The sequence below is a fragment of the Acomys russatus genome, chromosome 13 (genome assembly GCF_903995435.1).
Source record: "Acomys russatus chromosome 13, mAcoRus1.1, whole genome shotgun sequence".
Classification (NCBI taxonomy): Eukaryota; Metazoa; Chordata; class Mammalia; order Rodentia; family Muridae; genus Acomys; species Acomys russatus.
In genome coordinates this window covers 57,490,366-57,513,280 of record NC_067149.1, presented here as the reverse complement: position 1 = coordinate 57,513,280, position 22,915 = coordinate 57,490,366, and positions in this window count along the sequence as shown.

Genomic DNA, 22,915 nt, shown 5'->3' with positions numbered 1-22,915 from the left:
GTTTTTAAAGCATATTTTTAGTTTTTTGAACTTAAGTAGGGTTTTCTTGTGTATGTAAGATTTCCATGCAAGGGCTGGGTATGGTGGACAGGCCTGTAATCCCAGTGCTCAAGAGCCCAAGCAGGAAGGCTACTGCCATTTAAAGGCCAGCCTAAGCTATAGTAACAAAACCCCAGCATGTTAAACACACCTGTACCAGCCTGTGGGAGGGGGAAGCAGAAGGATTGGAAGTGTAGGGCCAGCCTTGGCTACATAGCACACTACAGGCTGACCCTATAGGCCGTCATGAGGCCCTATTAAACATTTTGCTTTAGTATATATCCTCAAATAGTATATATTCTTCACATTCTGCTGATTCATTGAGTTATTCTCCAAATATCTGTGTAAATTGGAAGGTCATTACTATCTGTCCTCTCTGGTTAATTGAGTGATACCTAAAGGGCACATCACCTGTCTCCCCCAGATCTTGGTGCTAATGTTGTCTCTTTCTTTGGAATGGCTGTATTGCTACGTGGGACCTCACCTATCTAATACAGGACTTCTGTTTATTTGTTTGTTTGAACAAGTTCTCACTGTGCAGTCTAGACTGATATTAAATTCGTGAACCTTCTCTCTCAGCCTTCTGACTGGTGAATTAAAAGTGTGAGCCATCACCTCAGACCTAACACATCATTTCTGTCACCATGAGCAGTCTTTTTTTAGACAGCATAGTTGTTTCAGATATCGCTGTCCCTAAATGTCAGTATAGTATAGCTTTGCTAAACTGTCAGGTTTGCTTCTTCCATTAAGAAAGCCATCCAAGGCTGGAGAGATGGCTCAGAGGTTAAGAGCACTGGCTGTTCTTCCAAAGGTTTTGAGTTCAATTCCCAGCAACCACATGATGGCTCACAACCATCTATAATGAGATCTGGTGCCTTCTTCTGCCATGCAGGTAGAACACGGTATATATAATAAATAAATAAATCTTTAAAGAAAGAAAGCCATCCAAGGGGTTGGGACTTAGCTCAGTGGTAGAATGCTTGCCTAGCAACAGTAAGGCCTTGGGTTCTGTCCTCAGCTCTGGAAAAAAAAAAGTCACGCAAATCATTAAAGATTACTTTTACTATGTGAACTAGCCCTTTAAAAAGTACTCATTCCACGGTTATCCCCAACGGGTTTCAAATGGCACCCTTTCATCCTTGTTTTGTGCTCCAGCCCATGTTAAATTATCTCCTTATTGTGCATGGCTTTTACAGACTCAGTCTTTCCTGTCCAAGGTGAATGGTACTGCTTTGAAAAGGCCTTTCCCCTGGTGAGATCTTGTTGCTGATGATACAACACACTTTGGCTGCAGAACAAGGAGAAATCAATTTGGAACTGACCTGAAAACCTTCTCCCTGCTGGCCAGCTTTCATAGTGCTGGAAGCCTCACCAGGGAAAAACAGTCCTCAGTGAACTTACCCAGCAGTGGACTGTGCATATTACAATGCCAACCTGTCAGGCAAGATGTGCCCTGCAACAGTGGCATAACTATTGTGGGGATAACCAACCGTTTCCTGCTTGGATTTGAGGCCTCTACAGGAGAGAATTCATGCTTGGTACTATGGTAGAAAGCTCATTGCCCTAGAGGGAACCTCTAACTGTTTCCTAAATGGACCTTCTGTCAAACTGCCTTCTAAATAGTTGCATTTATAGTCATATATAAGTGCTGCTCTCAACCTGAGTGAGTCAGGGTAGCTTTTTTTCCCCTCAGTAAGCAGTAGTCAATGCAGAGACTTATAACTGGTCAAAGTGCTGAAAGCAAGGAACTGTTGAGTGATTATCCCTCAATGGGACATTTATATCAGTCCTCTTATGCACCCATTCAAGGACGCCAAAGAGGAGGGGCAGACACATTGTAAGAGTCACAGGACAGGGAGGAATGTTGTGAAATGCTTTCTCTTGGACATGGCATGACTGTGGCACTCATGACAGCTGTGCTTACCAGCATTAGACCTGCCTGAGATCAAGTCAGACAACATTCTAGCACAGAGGGGAGAGGAGTCATGAGGCTTTCCCACAGCTGAGGAACTATTGGCAACCCATGAATGCAATTGATGGGAGGAGGAGACATTTTTCTCTAGTAGTGTGTGTGTTGTTAGGCTGCCCATGCTCCAGTGGGTGGCTCCACAGTCACATGCACATAGCACTAACTGTATTCAGTGGGCTTTAAAAAGAACAGGATGTCTGTAATCCCAGCACTCAGGAGGCAGAGGCTGGGGGGATCACTGTGAGTTCGAGGCCAGCCTGGTCCACAAAGTGAGTCCAGGAAGGTAGGGGGAGAAAGTATGACGGGAACTCAGGGGAGTGGTCAGAGGAACTTATATTGGATATGATCAAAATACATTATACACATGTTTGAAATTGTCAAATTGCCAAAAAATAAATGTAAAATGTTTAAAAATACTCATCACACACATGTATGCACACACATCACATGCACACATCATGCACACACACATGCATGCACATGAGCACAGAGAAAAGGTCTTAGCCCAGTATGATGATCTATGCCTGTGATCTCAGTGCTCAGAAGGTGGACAGGGCAATCAGGAGGAGCTCAGAGCAGCCTGGGCTGCGTGAGATGCCCTGACTCAAACCCTCTAGTGAAATCCACAGGTATTAGGCACATGGTGGAGTTGGGTGTCTGCTGGGCTGATCCCATACTGTCACTGTGCTTCCTAAGGCACTCACCTGAACGGTCTCTGTGCATCTCCTCATGAGTCACAGTTTGCTTGTCTATTTTGCTTTGTTTTGATAGTGCTGGGGATTGAACAAGAGCCTTGTGTATGCTAGCCAAGACATTCCAACTGAACGCATCCTTGGCCTTTTTGCTTATTTTATTATTATTATTATTATTTAATTTTTTATTTGGTTTTTCAAGACAGGGCTTCTATGTGTTGCCTCGGCTTTCCTGGACTAATTTTTTAGACCAAGTTGGCCTCAAACTCACAGAGATCCACCTGACTCTGCCTCCCGAGTGCTGGGACTAAAGGCGTGCGCCACCATGCCCGGCTTTTGCTTGTTTTTTAATCTGAGTGGATTGAATAGTCGCCCTCTTACACCAGGCTGGCCTCAAACTCACAGAGATCTGTCTGCCTCTGTCTCCTGAGTGTTGGGATTAAAGGCATGCGCCATCATGGTCTGCTGTTTATTCATTTTCAAGAGAGTACGTTGGGGGCTAGAGTGATTGCTCAGAGGTTAAGAGCACTGGCTATTCTTCCAAAGGTCCTGAATTCAATTCCCAGCAACTACATGGTGGCTCCTGGCCATCTGTAATGGGATCTGCTGTCCTCTTCTGGCCTGTAGGTATACTGTAGAATACTGTAGATTAAATAAATAAATAAATAAATAAATAAATAAATAAGCAGAAGGAGAGAGAGTGTGAGCAGGGGTGCGTGGGGGTGAGGGTTCGTAGGGAATTATTCTTTTCCTCGCTTAGTTTTATCTTGGGAAACGCCAGGCCCTGGCTTGTCTCCTTACTTGGGATCCTTTCTCAATCAGCTTGGAATCTGTTGACCATCTTTGTTCTTCTTCAAGCAGATGAGGTCCAACCACCTGCTTCTTGCCTCTTCCTCCCCACTTACGGTTTCCAGAGGGCAAATCCTACCTCCTCTTCACCAGCTCTCTTTCCTCTCTGCCCTAATCTGCCCCACACTGTGGGCATGGAGGTGTGGGCTAGCTACCCTTGCTTGGCTCTCCCAGTCCACCTCACCAACTCCCCCTGTTTCTACCCCTGAGTCTGGATGTCTGGCCCTCCTGGCCGCTCAGCTCCTCTGCTCTGCTCTGCCCATGCCTGAGACACACTTCCCTAGTTTCACTAACCGCCTCCAGGGCATCCAGATCCCCAGGCAACCCAAGGCATTTGTTTTGGTTCCACAGGTGCTATCACTAAGCTCAGAGGTCATTTGTGGGGAGTTAGGGGGAGGCTGGTGACAGAATTAGACCCTTCTGGTACCCTTCAAGGGAGCTGCCTCCCCAGCTTCTCCTTTTCAGTGCCTCTGGCAGACAGGTGTTCCCTCCACTGGTAGTAAATGCCTGAGTATTTTTACCCAGTATTCCATAAACAAAGTGACAATGTTATTGGAAATGTCATTGCAACAAGGCGTATGAGTAATTGTCCCCATTAATCATTTTGCCAAAGAAAACAAGTTGCCATCCAAGCTTGTTTAGAGAGATGCTTGCTATGTGAAGGAAGAAAGTTCAGGCATCTCCCCAAAAGCTCCCTGTCAAGACTGGAATGACGTATAGCCAGTGTTCTGGTGTGTTTGAAAGTAAACCCTTCCGTATGCAAGGCAGTGCCAGCTGTGCAGTCCACACTGAATGAGTCCTTACAGAAATCTCAATGCCAAAGCTGTGGAGAGTGAGGCCTTTCCACCGGGACTGGGGATTCAAGAGAGGTAGAGGTTATACCCAGTTTGTCTCTGTATCAGGAAACACCATCACTACAAAGACACCCTTCCAGGGCAAGCAAGATGGCTCAGGGGATAAAGATGTCTGCTGCCAAGCCTGATGACCCTAGTTGGCCCTCTCTGACCTATATGATGGAAAGAGAGAACTGATTCCAACAAATTGGCTATCTCCTGATTTTCATATGCTGGAAACACACATACACACACACACACACACACACACACACACACACACACACAGAGAGAGAGAGAGAGAGAGAGAGAGAGAGAGAGAGAGAGAGAGAGACAGAGAGACAGAGAGAGAGACAGAGAGACAGAGAGACAGAGAGAGACAGAGAGAGAAAGACAGAGAGAGAGAGAGAAACAGAGAGAGACAGAGACAGAGACACAGAGAGACAGAGAGAGGGAGAGAGAGAGACAGAGAGAGAGAGAGACAGAGACAGAGAGAGAACCACACCAATAAAACTAACTAAACACTGAACTGGGTCTTTGCCCTCAGGGAGAACTCAAGGAGCTATGGTGGGGATTTAGAGATTTACTTAAATTCTTACAAATGAGTGTTTAAGGAATAACTGCCGGGTAGTGTTAAGTTGGGTAATACATGTATAAATAAAAACAGAGAGGAACTATGACAAGTCTCTTGAAAGTCCAATGTATAAGCCAAGTCTTAAAAAAGGAATACAAGTTTTTAAAGCAGGCAAGTAGACAAATATTTGCAAAGTCACAGTGGCATGAAGTAGGGTGGGAAACTGCAAACAAGTAGGTTTGGGTGTAACAGGCATTAGTAGGTAAAAAACAGTCAAGAGCTAAGAGCACAAAAGTGGACAAGTGACAGACAATGAAGCACTTCAAATGGCAAGCTCAGGAGAATGTATTTGATTTGAAGGCAATTGGGGGCCACTGAGGACTTGAACATGGGAGTGACAATTGTCTCACATGTACTTAGCATTTCTTGTTTTGCTCAGGGCAGTTTATATTATGTTTGATCATGCATGTGATGGGATGATATACAGAAACAAACGCTATAGTGTGAGGGGCTGGCGCAAAGTGACTGCTTCAATAATCCACGCCTGGGTAGGAACTCTGATGTATGTTTCACCCATGACCAGTGACTTACTTCCTGTCAGGCATTTTCTGTCACACTAGAGCAACAAGTAACAAGTGGCTATTGAGCTATCGCCCCAGATAAACAGCACAGCTACATGACACCACCCACTATACATTTCCAGACATCTGCTCAGCTCTCCCTTCATGCCAAATTATAAGCTACTCTACTGTAATACCCCTGAAAAATAACAATAGCTTTGTATGTTTGTGTCCTTGTGTGGAGGAAGAAGAACCTAGGGCCTGTGCATGCTGGGCAAAACCATTCCGTCGCTGAGCTGTACTCTAATCATTTTGGGGTGGTGGTGGTAATGGGAGGGTCTCCTGGATGGCCTCAATTTCAGTATGTGGCTGAAGATGACCTTGGATTCCTGAAACTCCCATATCTACTCTCCGAGAACTGGGCTTGTATGCACATACCACTGTGTGAAGCTTCTCGCTTTGTTTTTAGTCAATAACACACATTAGACACTATTCATATCTGTTGGGTAGAACACCATATGTTCCTTTTCTCTTTCAGAATCCCCGCTTTTTGTTATGTTTTATTAATACAGACATGTAGAACTTTAATGGTTTATCTCTCTGTTCTTGTGTGAATGCATGTGTTAGAGTTTGAGTGGAAGAACCATATCACACGTACACTTCGATTTCTGCTTTCCTTTATTTAGGTTTATTTTATTATCGTATGTGTATGAGTGTTTTGCTGGCATGTATGTAAATGCATACATGTTTGCATGTATGTAAGTACTCCCTGTAGGTACCTGGTGCTCTCATTGGTCAGAGAGGGTGTCAGGTCCCTTAGGACTGGAGTGACAGAGGATTGCCAGCTCCCATATGAGAGTTGAACCTAGGTTCTCTGCAAAAGCATCAAGTGTAAACTAGGTGTTGTGGTGCATGCCTTTGTTTGTCATACTTTCATTTTTATATTTAAGTATTAACCTGACACTGATTTATTTACTTACTTATTTTGAGAGATGGTTTTGCTATCTACCTTAGGCTGGCCTTGAGCTCTCTATGTAGCCTAGGTTAGCCTAGAATCTGTAGCAGTCCTCCTGCTTAGTGTGCTGAGTGCTGAATTACAGATGTGTGCCACTATGCTCTGTTCTGGGATTTATTTTTTATCAAAGAGAAAACAATACAGCATTGCTATCCATTTGCTTTTACATTTTGGTCATAATGTCACTCAGTGAGCATTTTTCCTACTTATTTGGAATGTGTTATGTGTAGTATTGGGGACCTGAACCCGGTGCCCTGTGCATACTAGACAACTGCTCTGCTGCGAAGTCACCCACCAGCCCTGAATGCTCCTTTTAGTATAAACTAATTTTGTTGGTCTGTGGGTCCATTTGTGGACTGTCGAGTATCTCTTCCCACTGACGTGCCCTGTCTGGTTTTGCTTGTAACAGCTGTCTTAATTAGTGCAGTTTTAGAAGATATTTTGAAATCTGATGGAACTAATTTCCTTTCATCATTCTCTCCTTGTTTATATTTCCAGATGGTCTATATTCATGTTCTAATATAAAATTTAATTGTATGCTTGTTTGATCAGAGTTACAATGGCTAGTAAGACGATTTCATGACTCATAAGGGCCAGTACCATTTGGATTGTTGTTTTACTTCTCAATATTACAGTGTAAACATTCCTAATGAGACTTTTAGTCACTCCTGTTTTTCTGATTTGTTCACAATTATTACAAGCCCTTGTGTTTCCTCAGTTGGCTGTTGGTTGAAAACCACTGGACAATATTCTCATGTTGATCAGCCACCATACCAAGCCTTCTCTGGTGCAAAAGAGCGGGCAGCACGGGATCCATCAGTATGGATGTGAAGACTTGCAGTTGTCATCTGTCTCATCCCACAGTCCCAGCAAGTTCAGGGCTCTGCAGGCAATCTTGCCTCACTACTTTCCCCTTCTGCCCTCTTTTGTCTATACGTGGTTCAAAGATGCAGGTTTTCAGCCTTGCAAAACAGGGAGGTTTACCAAAAACTACAGAGCAAAACACTTAGAATCCTGGTAACTGCAAATACTTTGGCTACATTCTAGTCCTTGTGTGATCTATCACAGACTGTGAATCCGCTTCCTCCTTGGCCTCCCACTTACTGAAGTCCTCGCAAGCCTCTTGAAACATGTGTGAGTCACAAGTAGGGGGTTCAGAAATGAAAAGACAGAAAATTCCACAATTAAAGCCAGAAGGAAATGATGAGGAGCTGGCTGCCAAGCTCTGTCCGTCCTCATCCTCAGCTACCCTCCCTCCACCCCCTCTAGATATCCATCAAGCTAAAGGGTCAAAGCTGGCAGACTTGTCCACGGAACTGGCCAAGAGAACGTTTCAGTTAGGCTTCTGACTCCTAACTCTCCATGCACCCTGAAGCTTAAGATAAGGGCTCTTGTATTTTACTTCTTGTAACTAACTTTAGGTAAGTGCTATTTATTTTAACTGCTAACCACTGGAAAGGTGGAGGAAGAGAAACTAACAGACCTGCGATGAACTAGGGCAGAAGCACAGAGCAAGGCATGATGGGACATCCTTTTACTTACAGCGCTTGGGAGTGGGAGGAAGGTTACTGTGATTCTGAGTTCAGCCTCTCTATTTGTTTTTTTTTTGTTTGTTTGTTTGTTTTGTTTTTTGAGACAGGGTTTCTCTGTGTAGCCTTGGCCATCCTGGACTCACTTTGTAGACCAGGCTGGCCTCGAACTCACAGCGATCTGCCTGCCTCTGCCTCCCGAGTGCTGGGATTAAAGGCATGCGCCACCACGCCCGGCCCAGTTCAGCCTCTCTATATACCAAGTTCTGTTTTCCCTCCCCCACTTTTGTTTTGTTTTGTTTTTTGTTTTCAAGTTAAGGTTTCCCTGTGTAGCCCTGGCTGTTCTGGACTCTTTCTGTAGACCAGGTTGGACTCCGACTCAGAGATCCACCTGCCTCTGCCTCCCAAGCGCTGGGATTAAAGGTGTGTGCACCACCATCGCTGGGCATGTACCAAGTTCCTGATCATCTAGGACCACAAAGGGGAACGTTGTCTCAAAAAACAAGTGGTTGTATGCTAAAGAGATGGCTCAGCAGTTAAAAGCATTGGCTGCTCTTCCAGAAGACCCAGGTCACAATCATCTGTAATTACAGTTCCAGGCGATCTACTGCCTTCATCTGACCTCCACAGCTACCAGGCATGACACGCAACATGCAGGCAAAGCACCCATATACAAATTTTTGTTTGTTTTTTGAGACAGGGTTTCTCTGTGTAACATCTGTGGCTGTCCTGGAACTTTCTGTAGACCAGGCTGGCTTCCAACTCAGAGATCTGCCTGCCTCTGCCTCCTAAATGCTGGGCTTAAAGGCGTGCCCCACCATGTCCCGCTTACTTAGAAGAATTTTTAAGCAGATGAATGGCAGGTGGTAACCAGAAGAGACCCATATGTAAATTTCATGATAATAACCCTACCAAAAAATATGAAGCAATTTTGAAACTAGTCTGGTTAATAAAAGCTGGTGAGATTCTTGTCATCTATATTCTAGAGGACCATCATACTTATAAGAGTGACAAGAAGGTATCTCTACCCAGTGTTTGAAATTGGAGTCCCAGACAGTTGAGTTTTTGTAATGGAAGGATGGCCCCAGGAACACTGCCGGAAATCATTTTAAGGGAACTGAGGCTGGCAGGAGGGGGACGTTAAATGTCTAGGTCAGTGACAGCAGTGTTTTGACTTAGGTTAGCAGGAGAGCTGGTATTGAAGACAAAGCCAGCATATGTGCTTGAAGAGACACAATGGCTTAAAGAGACAGCAATGAAAACATGCTATTGAGGGAGGAACACAAATGACCAGGGACTCCCCTTCAAACCCCCAGTGCCCCCCAATTGTGTGTTCTGAAATTTGTGGCTTCTTGCTGAGGCCATGAATCTTAAAAAAAAAATTATTATTATTGTTGTTGTTGTTGTTGTTTAATTGTTTTGCCTGCATGTATGTAAATGTTATGCACTTGTGCCTGGGCTTTTGGAGGTCAGAAGAGGGCACTGGATACCATGGAACTGAAGTTACAAATTATTGTAAACATGTGGGTGCTGGGAACTGAACCTCGTCCTCTGTAAGAGTAACAAGAGCTCTTAACCACAGATCCATCTCTTTGATCTTTGTTTTTCTAAGATTTTTTTTTTAAGTGTATGTGTGTGTCTGCATACCACAAGTGTGTGAGTGTCTGAGGAAGACAGAGAGGTTGAATCCCGGAAGCTGGCAGTTGTGAGCGCCCAGCATGGGAGCTAGGAACTGTACTTGGGTCCTCTGGAAGAGTAACAAGTGCTCTTAACCGCTAACCGACTCTGTAGTCCCTTATGATTCCTAATGTCTGCTTAATTTCTGAGTCAGCAGGGATGGCAAGCCAAGTCTGTGTCTGAGGAATGAGAAACTACGATGTGGGTGGCATTACCTCTAAGATGTCCCATCAGTCTTAAAGAGCTCTCTTACTACAGCAATCTGATCTAAGACTCTTCCTTATCATCAGCCTTCCTCCCCCGCCCCCCACTCTCCTTTCCTGCCATCCTTCATTCCATAATTCATAAGGATTAGACCTATATCATGGCCCAGTGGCTCTCCTAGGGCACCTGGACATGTACATAATAGTGGGTGAGCTCTGAGCCTCTAGAGTCACAATAACGTGGTGAGAATTAAATTCTATCTACCCTAGGTAGATATTCAAATTTCAAGCGAGAAATTTGACATGTTAAATATAGTGCTCAGGCTGGTAACGGTGGCATGGTTGGTAGCATTTACTCAGCGTGCATGAAGCCCTGGCTTTGATCCTCTATATAAACTAGGTGTGGTGGTACATGACTATAATTTCAGCACTTGGGAGGCAGAAGCAGGGGGATCAAGGCCACCCTTGACTATATAGGCTAGCCTGAGCAGACATAAGACCACGTCTCAAAAAAAGAGAAAAGAAAAATGAAACAAGGGGTGGAGGAATAGTTGAGGTAGAAGAGTTGCCTAGCATGAACAGGACTGTGTTTAACTCTTGAAAATCATGACAATTGTGAGGAGTAAGTCAGTAGAGTTTGTTGTGTAAATTGTTCTGCAGAGCATCCGGAGCATCGCAAGGACTTGGTAAATGGCAGCCAGTCTGACTAGCTATGAAGAACGAAGAAACAGGAGTCAGAGATTAGGTGTCAGGCTGCTTGCAATATATAAAGCCATCATAAATATCTTATCCAGGCGTTAACTGTCCTTTTGCATGTAGCAGATATCCTCCTTGTGGTATAAAGAGATTAGGAAATCCGTTCCTTCCTACTTCTGAAATTCTTGACTTCTCCAGGCTGTCTGTCTGTCTGTCTGTCTGTCTGTCTGTCTGTCTATCTATCTATCTATCTATCTATCTATCTATCTATCTATCTTATGTATACAATGAATGTCCTGCCTGCATGTGTGCCTGCTCGCCAGGAGAGGGCACCAGATCTCATTATAGATGGTTGTGAGCCACCATGTGGTTTCTGGGAATTAAACTCAGGCTTTATGGCTAGTAGAAAATAAGCTATTAATTTATACACCAAAAACAAACAAACAAACAAACAAAAAACCTATACATAACTCATTCAGGGCTGGAAGGATGTCTCAGTTGGTAAAGTGCTCAGTGTGCAAGCAGGAAGACCTGCCTTTGACCCTAGCTCCCACGTTAAAAAGCATACACCTACTATGCTAGTGCTGCTAGGGTGCAAACAGGAGGGTCCCTGGGGGCTTGTTGGCCATCATTCTAGCCAAACTGATTGGCTCCATGTGTGCTGAGAGACAAGAAAATAAAGTGGAAAGTGATTAAGGTTGACCTCTGACCGCCACATGCACACATGTGTGCACATGTCTGAGCTCATTCCCTCAACAACCCCCACCTCCGCCACAGTACACTCTGGAGTTCTAGCAGGTAGCTTTGTTTGTTGTTTTTGTTTTTGTTTTTCTTTTTTTCTTTTGGTGTTTTGAGACAGGGTCTCTCTGTGTTAGCCTTGGCTGTCCTGGACTCACTTTGTAGACTAGTCTGGCCTCGAACCTGCAGCTATTCTCTTGCCTCTGCCTCCTGAGTGCTGGGATTAAAGGCGTGAGCCACCACGCCCAGCACAGGTAGCTTTTTATTACATTATTTTAGCCATCCCTACTTCCTGCAGGAATATTCTTCTGCATTATGCAAGAAAGACCCATTTTTTTTTAGAGCAATGTCATACAAAAAGAAAATCAGCCACCCTTAAAAAACTAGGTGAGTGGGCTAGAAAGATGGCTCAGATGTTAAGAGCACTGGTTGCTCTTCCAGAGGTCCTGAGTTCAATTTCCAGCAACCACATGGTGGATCACAACCATTTATAATGAGATCTGCTGCCCTCTTCCGGCATTCAGGTGTACATGCAGACACAACATTGCTAACATAATAAATAAACAAATCTTAAAAAAAAAAAAAACCTAGGTGAGTGGAATTCTAAGTTAGATCATTTTCATAAATAGAGCCTTATTTAGAATAGTTTAGCTGTAAAGTAAATAAAAATGTAAAAGGTGGAGGTGGAGCAGGGGAGCTGAGAGATGGCCTCTGAGTTAAGAGCACTGGCTACTCTCCCAATGGAACCCAGTCAAACTCCCTGTACTCACATAGTGGCTCACAGCGATCTATAACTCGAGTTCTGGGAGATTAGATATCTTCTGGTCTCCATGAGCAATGTGCAAACATGGATCACAGACATACATGAAGGCACAAAGTTGAAGTTATTTTTATAAAACAATGTTTGTTTCTCTTAGCTTATTTCTTAACCCTGCTATCACACAAATAATTTTCTCATACAAGGCTTCACAGCGCAATCTTGAGCAGTTTAAGTCTGTTTTTAACCTTCTATGCTCTTTTGTCTCACTCCCAGATACCATCCCAGCGATTTTTGCACTTTGTAGCTTTCCTCAGCTCCCGGTGCTTCCTCCTGATCTTCCTTGGACCCACCCATGGCTGAATCACCTTGCTGAATCCCTTACTTCCTCCCCTGGCTGGCAGGAAGTCCAGCCCTATTCTCTCCCCTGCTCATCGACTTATTGACATAACAGGAGGACAGTTGAGGAGCAGAGTTTACACAACATTTAGACAGTAAATTCTCAGAACAAAGCTTGCAACCAGACATGAGGGATAAAGAAATCAGCATTTAAACTATACAATTAGCATTTGTGCCTACATAAAATAAAAACAAAAAAATTAAAGAAGAGAATAGGTTAGTTGTTAAACATGAGATCTCAGACATTCTGTAAAGTATACACTACAAAGGATTTTCTTTGTTCTCAAAAAATGTTAGTAAAATTCAGATGTTCCAAATTCAAACTCTAGACAGAAATAAGGCGTTAAAGCTAACAGAATGGAATTGAAAAGCAAAATGTAAGCTGAACAAAAATTTAAGAAATTTATTGGGATGGAAAAAAATTCGATCCAAGCAGTGGTTTATATGAAAAAAATTATGTGTTTTAGGTTAACCACCAGCTCCACCAATAGCCAACAGTGCAATTTCAGCTCATAGAACAAGGGTGTACTCTATTCTAATACCAAGAGACTTATTTTCCTCTCCTGTTAAGTTAAAGCTATGATAGATGATAGATGATTTGCAAACTCTAAACCCCCCGCCCCACCCCACCCCCTTTTTTTTTTGATAGGGGTTTTCTGAGTAGCCTTGGCTGTCCTGGACTCGCTTTGTAGAGCAGGTTGACCTCAAACTCAACAGAGATCCCCCTGCTTCTGCCTCCTCAAATGCTGGGATTACAGGTGAGTGCCACTGTGCTCAGCATAAACTATTTTTACAAGTATAATTATATGACCTAGAAGTTCTAATCTCGTAAGAGGCAGGAGAATTGCTATAAGTTGGTGTATAGCCTGATCTATATAACCTGGGCTACATGAGAGCCTGCCTTAAAACAAAACAAAACAAAACAAAACAAAACAACAACAACAACAAAAAACCCCAAACCCAAACAAACCAAACCAAAACACTCAAAAGACAAAACCCACCCATAGGAAAAATCTGTAGGTTAGTGAAAGTTGGTTTGTCTGCTTCGCTTTGTACTTTTTGGGAAGTGGAGGGTCTGCTTGTGATTCCCTGACCTTAGATGCCTATTCAAATGAGTGTGGAGATGGAACAGCCCTTCTTACACATCTATTTCATACCATGGGAAGCTTCACACAAAACTACTCTTCTTGAGTGACGAGCTGGAGCAACCAGTTTTTCCTGAAGTCTGCCTGATAAATACATTTCTGATGAGCTGGCCTGTCATCCTGCTGCCTTGTGATAGTTTGCAGGACCCATCCCTAGCCGACTGGCTGCCTGTTGGCATTTGGTAACCAAGGATTTCAGAGGAAGGCATCAAGGTCATTGTGAGGCAATGATGGAAAGGCCTAGAAGGGCCGGGCATACAGGAGCCTCAACTAAGCCTTGCCAGAAGAAGGCTGAGGGTGGGCATGGACGCGAGCTTCGGCCACAGTGTAATGAGCTGGCTGACATGGTTTGTGGGTAACCAATGAGCTGCCTCACTCCACCAAGGCTGCTCCCACTGCCTTCTAAACTATAAACTGGCATTTCCAGATATTATAAGCATCTATAAAAAGTCTGTAAAACAGATCAAATCTTTGGGGAAAGTTCCAATAAAAATAGAATTTCAAACTGTTGAGCCAGTGCCTTTGTCTAGCTGATAAAGATTTGGAGGGCGGGTCAGAAAGCTCATCTTTCTCTCTGGTTCCCCAGTGGACCAAGTGTATGCTCTTGGGCAAACCAGTTAGCAACTCTGGGCCCCGTTCCCTTACTTTAGGATAAGGGGGAACCTGTCATGCTACTCCGGAGACAGGAGGAACACACTTAGGCTGTCCTGGTTTGTGGAGGACATGTGACTTAGGGACGGGTTATATGGCCTGTGGAAAAGCATTGGGTATAGATTAGCAGGTGACCTCTGTGATGTCAGTCAGACGTGGGCCCTCGAACCTTAAAGGACATGTCCGAAAGGCAGCAACAAGCAGGAGCTGAAATGACAGGACCCCCACTTCTTGTCTCAGGAAAGCCCCTTCTAGGTGTTGGCTGACGTGTTAGTCTCACTTTCTTAATGCTGCCAGGCAGAAGAGGTCACAGAGGGTGGGGCACTGGCCAATGTGTCATGCGCCTAATGCTTTGGGAGGAAATGGAAGGCGACCAGAAAAGCCAGAGGAGCGCTTGAGTTTGGTTTTTGTGTGTGTGTGTGTGTGGGGGGGTTGTTGTTTGTTTGTTTTGTTTTAGGCAGGATCTTAACTATGTGGTCCTAAACTTGTGATCCCCCTGCCTCAGTCTCATGCTCTGGGATTACAGGTGAGTACCACCACATTTCAGCCTCACAGGAAGAGTCTTTGTAGCAAGTTATTCATAGGCCCCGGCCCTGTTTCCTTTCCAGATTAAAAACCCCACAGGAGCCCAGGACACTGAAGCCACAGCCTCACAGCTCCTTTCACCCGCTCAGCACCACGGTTTGCCGCAGGTAGCTTAGGCTGGACCCAAACATGACAAATGGCCAACACCAGCCTGGAACTCCTCCTCCAAGGCTGCCTTCATCTCCCAAAGGCTGGGATCATAAACGTGCAAACCCACACTGATGGAAAGAAAGGTCTCTAATGCAGAGGACAAGTGGACGAGATGCTGAAATCGAAGTGTGCATTGAAATTTTCAGGGGATCAAGAGATACTTATATTTGGAAAGATACTTGTTATTATTATAGTAAATCATACTCATCATTTTAGGGCTTAAATGTACAGTGCAGTGGTGTGACCTTTTCTGATGGCCCCAGGCCTGTCCTTGTATTGATGTACACCACCCACTCTCTTATGGGAGTAAGTTCCTGAGTATTTTGTAGGGCCCATCCAAGAAGCTAGGTTTGGCTCCTCTAGGAAATACCCTAGATTATCAGAAACAACAGGAAGTTATTGTGTAGTCATCTCTCTCAGCGCTGTCATTTGCTGCTGTGTCACTGTCATTCTCATCTCTGTTGGTTCTGATCACTGGTCCTGACTCTTGTTTTGCTGGGTTTTTGTTGGGTGCTGACATTTGGCTCATTCCAACTTTTTTTTTTTTTTTTTTTTTAATTACCTTTTAGACAGGACCTCACATCACTCAGGCTGGTCTCAAACTTGCTATTTAGAAAAGACTTACCTTGAATTTTTCTGTAAAGGTTTAAAAAAAAAAACCTTCATTTTCTGTGCATGGATGTTTCGCCTTCACGTATGTCTGCGAATAATGTATGTGCAGTGAGTGCCCTTGGTGGCAATATAAGGACACTGGGTCCCCTGGGATTGGAGTTTACAGATGATTGTCAGCTGCCATGAGGGTGCTGGTGGGAATCAAACCCAGGTCCTCTGGAAGAACAGCTAGCTATTAACTGCTAGCCCATCTCTCCAGCCCTCACACTGATTTCTAGATCATCCGGCTTCTACCTCCCCAGCTCCAGGATTACAGACATTAGCCAACAAGGCCAGTTTATGGCAGGGACTGAACCCAGGGTTTGGTGTATGCTAGGCAAACACTCTACAGAATGAGCTGCGGCCCCAGGCTCTCATTCTAACTAATACTTGGCTGCTTCCTCACTGGCTGTTGTATAGCCTTTTCTGGTCAACTATGATTGACAACTTCTGCTCTCTAGCATTTGCTCTCTACCTCAGCTCCAAACCCCAAACCAGCATCCCTGGACTATATGCTGATCAGTCATTAGGTCATTGTTTTATAAAACAGATAATAACAGAGTCAAAAACTTTTTTTTTTTTGGCCACAAACCAGGTCCATGTATAGTGTTTCTATCCCTGTCAGTAACCCACTGAGTCCCTTAGACTCAAAGTCCTCTTTGCTCTCTCTTATTGCTCTCAGCCAGTCAGCCCCAAGGACAACCAGACTTTCACTCACATTTTGATGTTGTTTCCGTCTCTCCTTCTTGCCCATTTCTACCTACTTACCACCTCTAATGTCAACGGGTGTTCCATCTATTCTTTCCCTTATTTGATTTCTTGTGACCTATTTTGCTCTTAGTTCTGTTTTTCCCTCTCCCTTGCCCATGTCTATGTACTTACCATCTAGGATGTTGTCTTGTGTCTTGTCTACCCTTTCCCTCAGCCGCTTCCTATGACCAGCTAACGCTAGACCTAGACTGATGCTTATTAATCCAATCATGCCTGTTCAAAACCCCGAAGTTCTTCCCTGTCCCTCTCAAGGCTTTTTGCTTTTCTTGGGCCGTCAAATTTTTCCATAATCTGATCCTGTCTGGACAATACCTCTGCCAGGTGGCTATATTGTAATGGAAAGTTTAATGGGTTTGGAATAGAGCTGCTTTTAAACTGTAGCCCTGTATTCAATGGAATGACCTTGAGTAATTGGTTGACTCCCGGTGTCGTGGACTTCATTTGTCAAATGAGGGTAACAATGCCTATGTCACAGGAAACTTAATGAGGATTTAATGAGATAATATGTGTGGAGGCAATTTAGCATTGTGCTCAGAACCCACGTTTAAATGACTCACTTGGCTTACACCCAGACTTTTCCACTTACTAATTATGTGACCTGGAGCAAATTCCTTGACCTCTCTGGACTTAACCTTTACTTTCGTAAAATGGAGATTCTAACATGAAAGGTCTGTAGGGGGGATAAGGTTATTTAAAATATGTGAAGTGCTTAACATGGAACCCAGCACACTGTAAGCTTTAACAAGTTAAACTGTTGTTACTTCGTGGCAAAAAAAAAACAACAAAAAAAACAAAAAAAAAAACTAGTCTAATGCTTGGCATAATCATGTTTACTTAGTTTGTTAATAAATCAGCTGTGTGTGTATGTGTGTGCGCGCGCGTGTGCGCGCACGCGCGCGTTTGGTCTTTATTTTTTGATACAAGGTCCCATGTAGTTCATCCTAACCTCAAACTCTCTATGTAGCTTAGATTGAAGTTGACCTTCTGATCCTTCTTCCTCCACTTTCCAATTTCTGGGGTTACAGGCATGAACACACCGTGCTTGGGCCATGTGGTACTTCAGATGGAATCTAGGGCCTCATGCATGCTAAGCAAACACTAACTCCCCAGCCCCTGAATTAATCTCATTCATTCCTATGGTCTTCTTTCCCACGAATTCTTGCTAAGTACAGTCTCATATACCCTCCTCCAAGACAGGCTGACATGACTACCTCCGTTTTTCATGAATGTATTTTCCATTGCTCTTGCCCTTGGTTGTGGCTTTCCTCAGTTTTCAAATGCCATAATTTCTCTTTGCTGACTATCTGAATTCTCTGGTTCTGTAATGTCAATCCTAATCCTTGTCTCCATGAAACTTTCCTTCATCATTTCCAGGCTCATTCAAGTTTCACTTTCCTGAACCAATCACCTCCTCTTTTCTTTTCCTTCCTTCCTTCGTTTCTTTCTTTGTCTTCTTTTTGATGAGGTCTTGCTATATATATAGCTCAGGCCTTCCCCAAACTTGCCATCCTCCTGACTCAGCTGCCTAAATGCCGGAAATGCGACATTAGCCACCATATTTGGCTCTGGTTACTTGATTTAGTACTTGATGGTAATATCATGATGGGGAAACTTAGCTATTGTTTTCTATGTTTTCGGTTTGTCTTTAAATAGTTTGGGAAATATTCTTCAATCTAGGATTGTTTCAGAACACATACCTAACATATGGTGACTAATTTACGTTACATCTTTTTGGATCAGATTTCCATAGTATATTTAGGGTAGAATTTGATACTTAGGTTTTTTTTTTTTTTTTTTTTTTTCAGGGAGGGGTCCAGAATTCTGGAATAATTTTTCAGATCGACTGTCTTATCAATGGATTGGCATTCGAGAATGAATAGATGCAGCATGGTTTGGCTAAGTACTTCCTTCTATATAAGACAAGAACCGGAAGCCTCTGGGTTGTAAAGTGTTGGAGAAACGCTTAAGCCTAGGTGCCCTGCAGGTGGAGGGCCAGAGAGTGACCCTTGCTGATACAACAGGGACGTGCCCTCATTTAGGTCTGCCTCTTGCCACAGCAGGCCTGGTCTCTAACAGTTTCTCAAGCTCCTTACACCTTTACACAACATTTGCCCTATTGAGAAACTGGTTCTGCATGAAACTTCCCATGGCTTGAAGCAAGTAACCATGACGGTGTTTGCATACTGCTGGGGTTTTACCCTCCCATAAGTGCCAATAAAGATGAAGTGGCATTTAGATGACGTGATATGAAGGACAGCACTGCAGCCTGCAAAGCCCAGAATGTTTGAACTATGTGAAAGGTTCATACCAGGATTTCACAATACAGAGAAGGCCAAGAAAGCCAAGCCCGTAATGCAAGGTGAGCAGCACTCTTTGTCCCCGTTCTCATGGGTTTTTCATCTCCCCTTTCTCTGAGCTCACGAGTACTTGTTGTCTGGACCACTCAGTTCAGTTTTGCATTATACATTTTTAAAAGCAGCTGCATTTTCCTAAGAACAGAGTAACCTATACTTCTTTGCTGGCTGGCAAAGCCTCATAATATAACTTAACTAGAGAACACAATAAAATATCAATAAATGTTGCTTGACTTGTTTTTTTTTTGAATGAACATTTATTTAAGATAGGTCTACAAAAAAGAGGAATCAGAAAAATTTTTAAAAATTGTGTGTAGGTTTTTATATATGTGTGTTTGAGACAGGGTCTCACTGTATAGACTAGGCTCACTACATAGCCAAGGCTGGCCAGGATTGAAGAGTGATGCTCTTGCTGAAGCTCCTGAGTACTGGGATCCCAGTCATGAAACACCCAGAATTATTTGTAATGGGAACAATGGCAGTAGTGTCCTCTCATAGGGACAGGGACTCAAAATGTACAGCTAAAATACTCTGTACTGGTAGTTCCCTAGGAAAGAGAATAAGAAGTTCCACCTAATGCCTGAGACCCCTTCTGTCTTCCGTTTTCTTCCTAACCACAAAGGCCACACACTTGAGCATCAGAGACTGTCTAATCAAGTCCTTTATTTTGTATCTGGGATCAAGTAAGAGCAGCTGTTAGGGTGAAGGAGGTATGGGCTTCACTGTGATGGTGAGAGATCGACTCTTCAGGTTTAAAGAGCGGAAAACACAGCTTACATATTTGGATTGCTGTGGGAACTCAGTGGGATAAGAGCATAAACAGTGCTAGGCCTTCATAGATGCTCAATACTTGTTGACCTGCTCTTCTTTCTCTTGAGTGTCCTTCCCAAAGATACAACACAATGTTGCATTGTCTGCCCTGTTTTTCAAGCCAGCTCCCCCTTTTATCTCATGCTGAGCCAGCTTCTGAGCCACTAGAAATGGATCATTTTTCTATGCACATTATTTTCGCTGGGTACTTGCTCAACATTATCTTGAGTGCATGTATATATGAAGCAAAGGAACTCAAAAGATAGAAACACCAAATTCCAGAGTGAACTTAAAGGCATCAAAGTTTGCCCTTTGTTAACTTTGGGGCTTGAATCCTTGGTGTTCCTAAAATAGTGTTCATGGCCTTTTAACCCCTCTTCTTCTTTTTGGAAAAAAAATCCCACCTCTGATATATTTACACGATCAGCCTTGCAACCTGATATTTTTCACCTGTCCAAGGACAGACTCTGCTGTTCATTCATCAATCAACTGAAGCTGAACTGTAACCATTGATGCTGAGGTCCTGTTAAAAGAAATGTGATGTAATGGTGATGGCCACTGAGCGTTTGTAGGGCAGTTTTAGTCTCAGAAGCAACATCATCATCCATGAAACGAGTGGCTAATGAGAACTCTTTCCTTCACTGGACCAGGGCTATTGGGATCGTTGGTTCTTTAGATTTGTAGTTAGTTAACATTCATTGTGTTTGGTTGCAAATATTTTTACATGAAGCAGAATCAGATTACATCAGAAAAAAAATCTAATGAAAGAGTATAAACATTTTTCAAATTGAAATTGACCTTTCATCATTTGGTGAATGCAAGGACAAAGAAGGGGCAAACTTTCGTGAAATTTTCTTTGTGGAGGTCTAGGAAGTAGAATAGTGGCTGCCCAAAATGTTTATGTTTTAATCTTCAGGCATTGGACTATGTCAGGGTACCGAGGAAAGGAGCTTTAAAGATGCAAAAGGAATTACAATTTCTTTTTGATTTTTGTTGTTTGTTTGTTTGTTTTGAGGCAGGGTTTCTCTGTGTAGTTTTGGCTGTCCTGGAACTCCCTTTGTAGACCAGGCTGGCCTCGAACTCACAGTGATCTTCCTGTCTCTGCCTCCCAGAGTGCTGGAATTATAGGTGTGTGGCACACACGTGGCTGGGAATTACAATTAATCGCTGAGGAGTTTGGTAAAATGTTTGCTTTGCTTTGCAAACAAGAAGACAGGAATTGGGATTCCTAGCTCTGGTCCAAGCCAGTGAGATGACTCTGGAAAACTTGCTTTCTGTACAAACTTGAGAAGCTGAGTTCAGTCTCTGAGAGAACCTATGTCTGGAGTTTAACCTTTGATCTCAACTCATTAATTGTGTCATTGGAGAGTGCATGAGCACCCACTTGCCCAAGCATACAAACATACTAAACCAAACCAAAACTTGTGAGGTGGTGACAGGCAGATCCCTGGAGCTTGTTGGGCAGCCAGATTAATTGAAGTGGACAATTTCAGGTTCACAGTGTGAGACCCTGTTTCCCCAAACAGGGTGGAAAGCAATTGAGGAAGACACCCATTGTTGACCTCTTGCCTCCACAAGCATACACACTCACAGAAATAAGTACACATACACAGGCACATGGAATTGAGAGAGAGAAAGAGATTATTAATTGGCAGAATAATTTGAGTTTCCATCTAGACTAATAAAATAATAAGAGCCTTTAACACAGTGGTTCTCAATCTTCCTAATGCTGTGACCCTTTAATACAGCTCTTCATGAGGTGACCCACAACCATAAAATTATTTCATTACTACTTCATAACTGTAATTTTACTACTGTTATGAGTAATAATGTAAATTACCTGCTATGTAGGATATCTGATGTCTGACACCTGTGCAAGAATTGTTTGACCCCCCCCCAAATGGGTTTTGATCCACAGGTTGAGAACTGCTCCCTTCACAGAAGTTGGGCAAGACAAAAGAGAACCCTGGACCGAGAGTGTTGTGACCTCACAACTAGGCAGTTGTGAACTGTCATGTGGGCACTGTCCTCTGAAAGAGCCATTAAGTACTCTTAACCACTGAATCGTATCTCCTGCCCCCAAATTTCATTCTTAATTTGTCATCTAGTTTCAAAATCTATAAACACAGTAACAGCTAATATTTAATAAGAATGCAGTCTTGCTACTTTGCTCAGCATTTGACATGTCATCCATTTAATCTCCCCACATTTTTCAACTCCATTCATTACATGAGAAATTTGAGGCCTACGTACACTGCTAAAGTTGAGACCTTTCATTACTCATCTTCATCACTTTGGTATGAGTCACCAAGTCCTCTCAGTTCTCACTTGGCACTGTGTTTTGGGTTTGTGCTTTTATTTCCATGTCCATTGTCACTGTATCAGTCTCATTTCCTTTTGACTTATGCATTAGTTGTTGCCATGGCCCAATATGGTGTCCCTTGTTTCATAATTCCTTTCCGTAGTTTCTTTAAAATGCTTTGGTCAGACAAAGGTGGCTCAAACTCTATTTTTACCTCAGCCATCTCAACATTTACACTTTTACAATGAAAAGGAGACATTCAAGTGTCCTCAGAAATCCTCTTTGGATAGTGTGGCAGCAGCACTATTTTCTATTGAAATTAAATAACTTATTATATTAATGGAAAAGGTGGTGAACACCTGTAATCCCAGCACTTGGGAGGCAGAGGTAGGCGGATCACTGTGAGTTCGAGGCCAGCCTGGTCTACAATGGGAGTCCAGGTTAGCCAAGGCTACACAGAAAAACTCTGCCTCAAAAAACAAAACAAACAAACAAACAAACAAACAAAAAACAAAAAAAAAGGAGAAAAATGTTGCAATATATATTGAAATCACAGGACAAGATAGATACTAAAAATAAACAACTAATATATTCCATAAGTGTGTAGTTCAAACTTGCTTTGTTTCAGTCTTGGTAATAAGACCATCTCAAATAAAAAATTCCATTTTTTTCAACTATGCTGATATCCTGGTATAGTTAATAACAGAGTTGGCATGAACCAGGACCAAAATGCCAACCAGCTATTGGCTGCTGTTCTTCCAGCAGTGTAACACTTGCCTAGGTACAAGGAAACCTAGGTAGCTGCCTACAGCTGGGGAACAATTCCATTTTAAAGGCAAATTTTTGCATAAAAGTTAAATTACTTGGGGCTGAAGAGATGGCTCAGCAGTTAAGAGCACTGGTTGCTCTTGCAGAGGACCAGCGTTTGATTCCCAGCACCCATAAGGAAGCTCACAAACCTCTGTA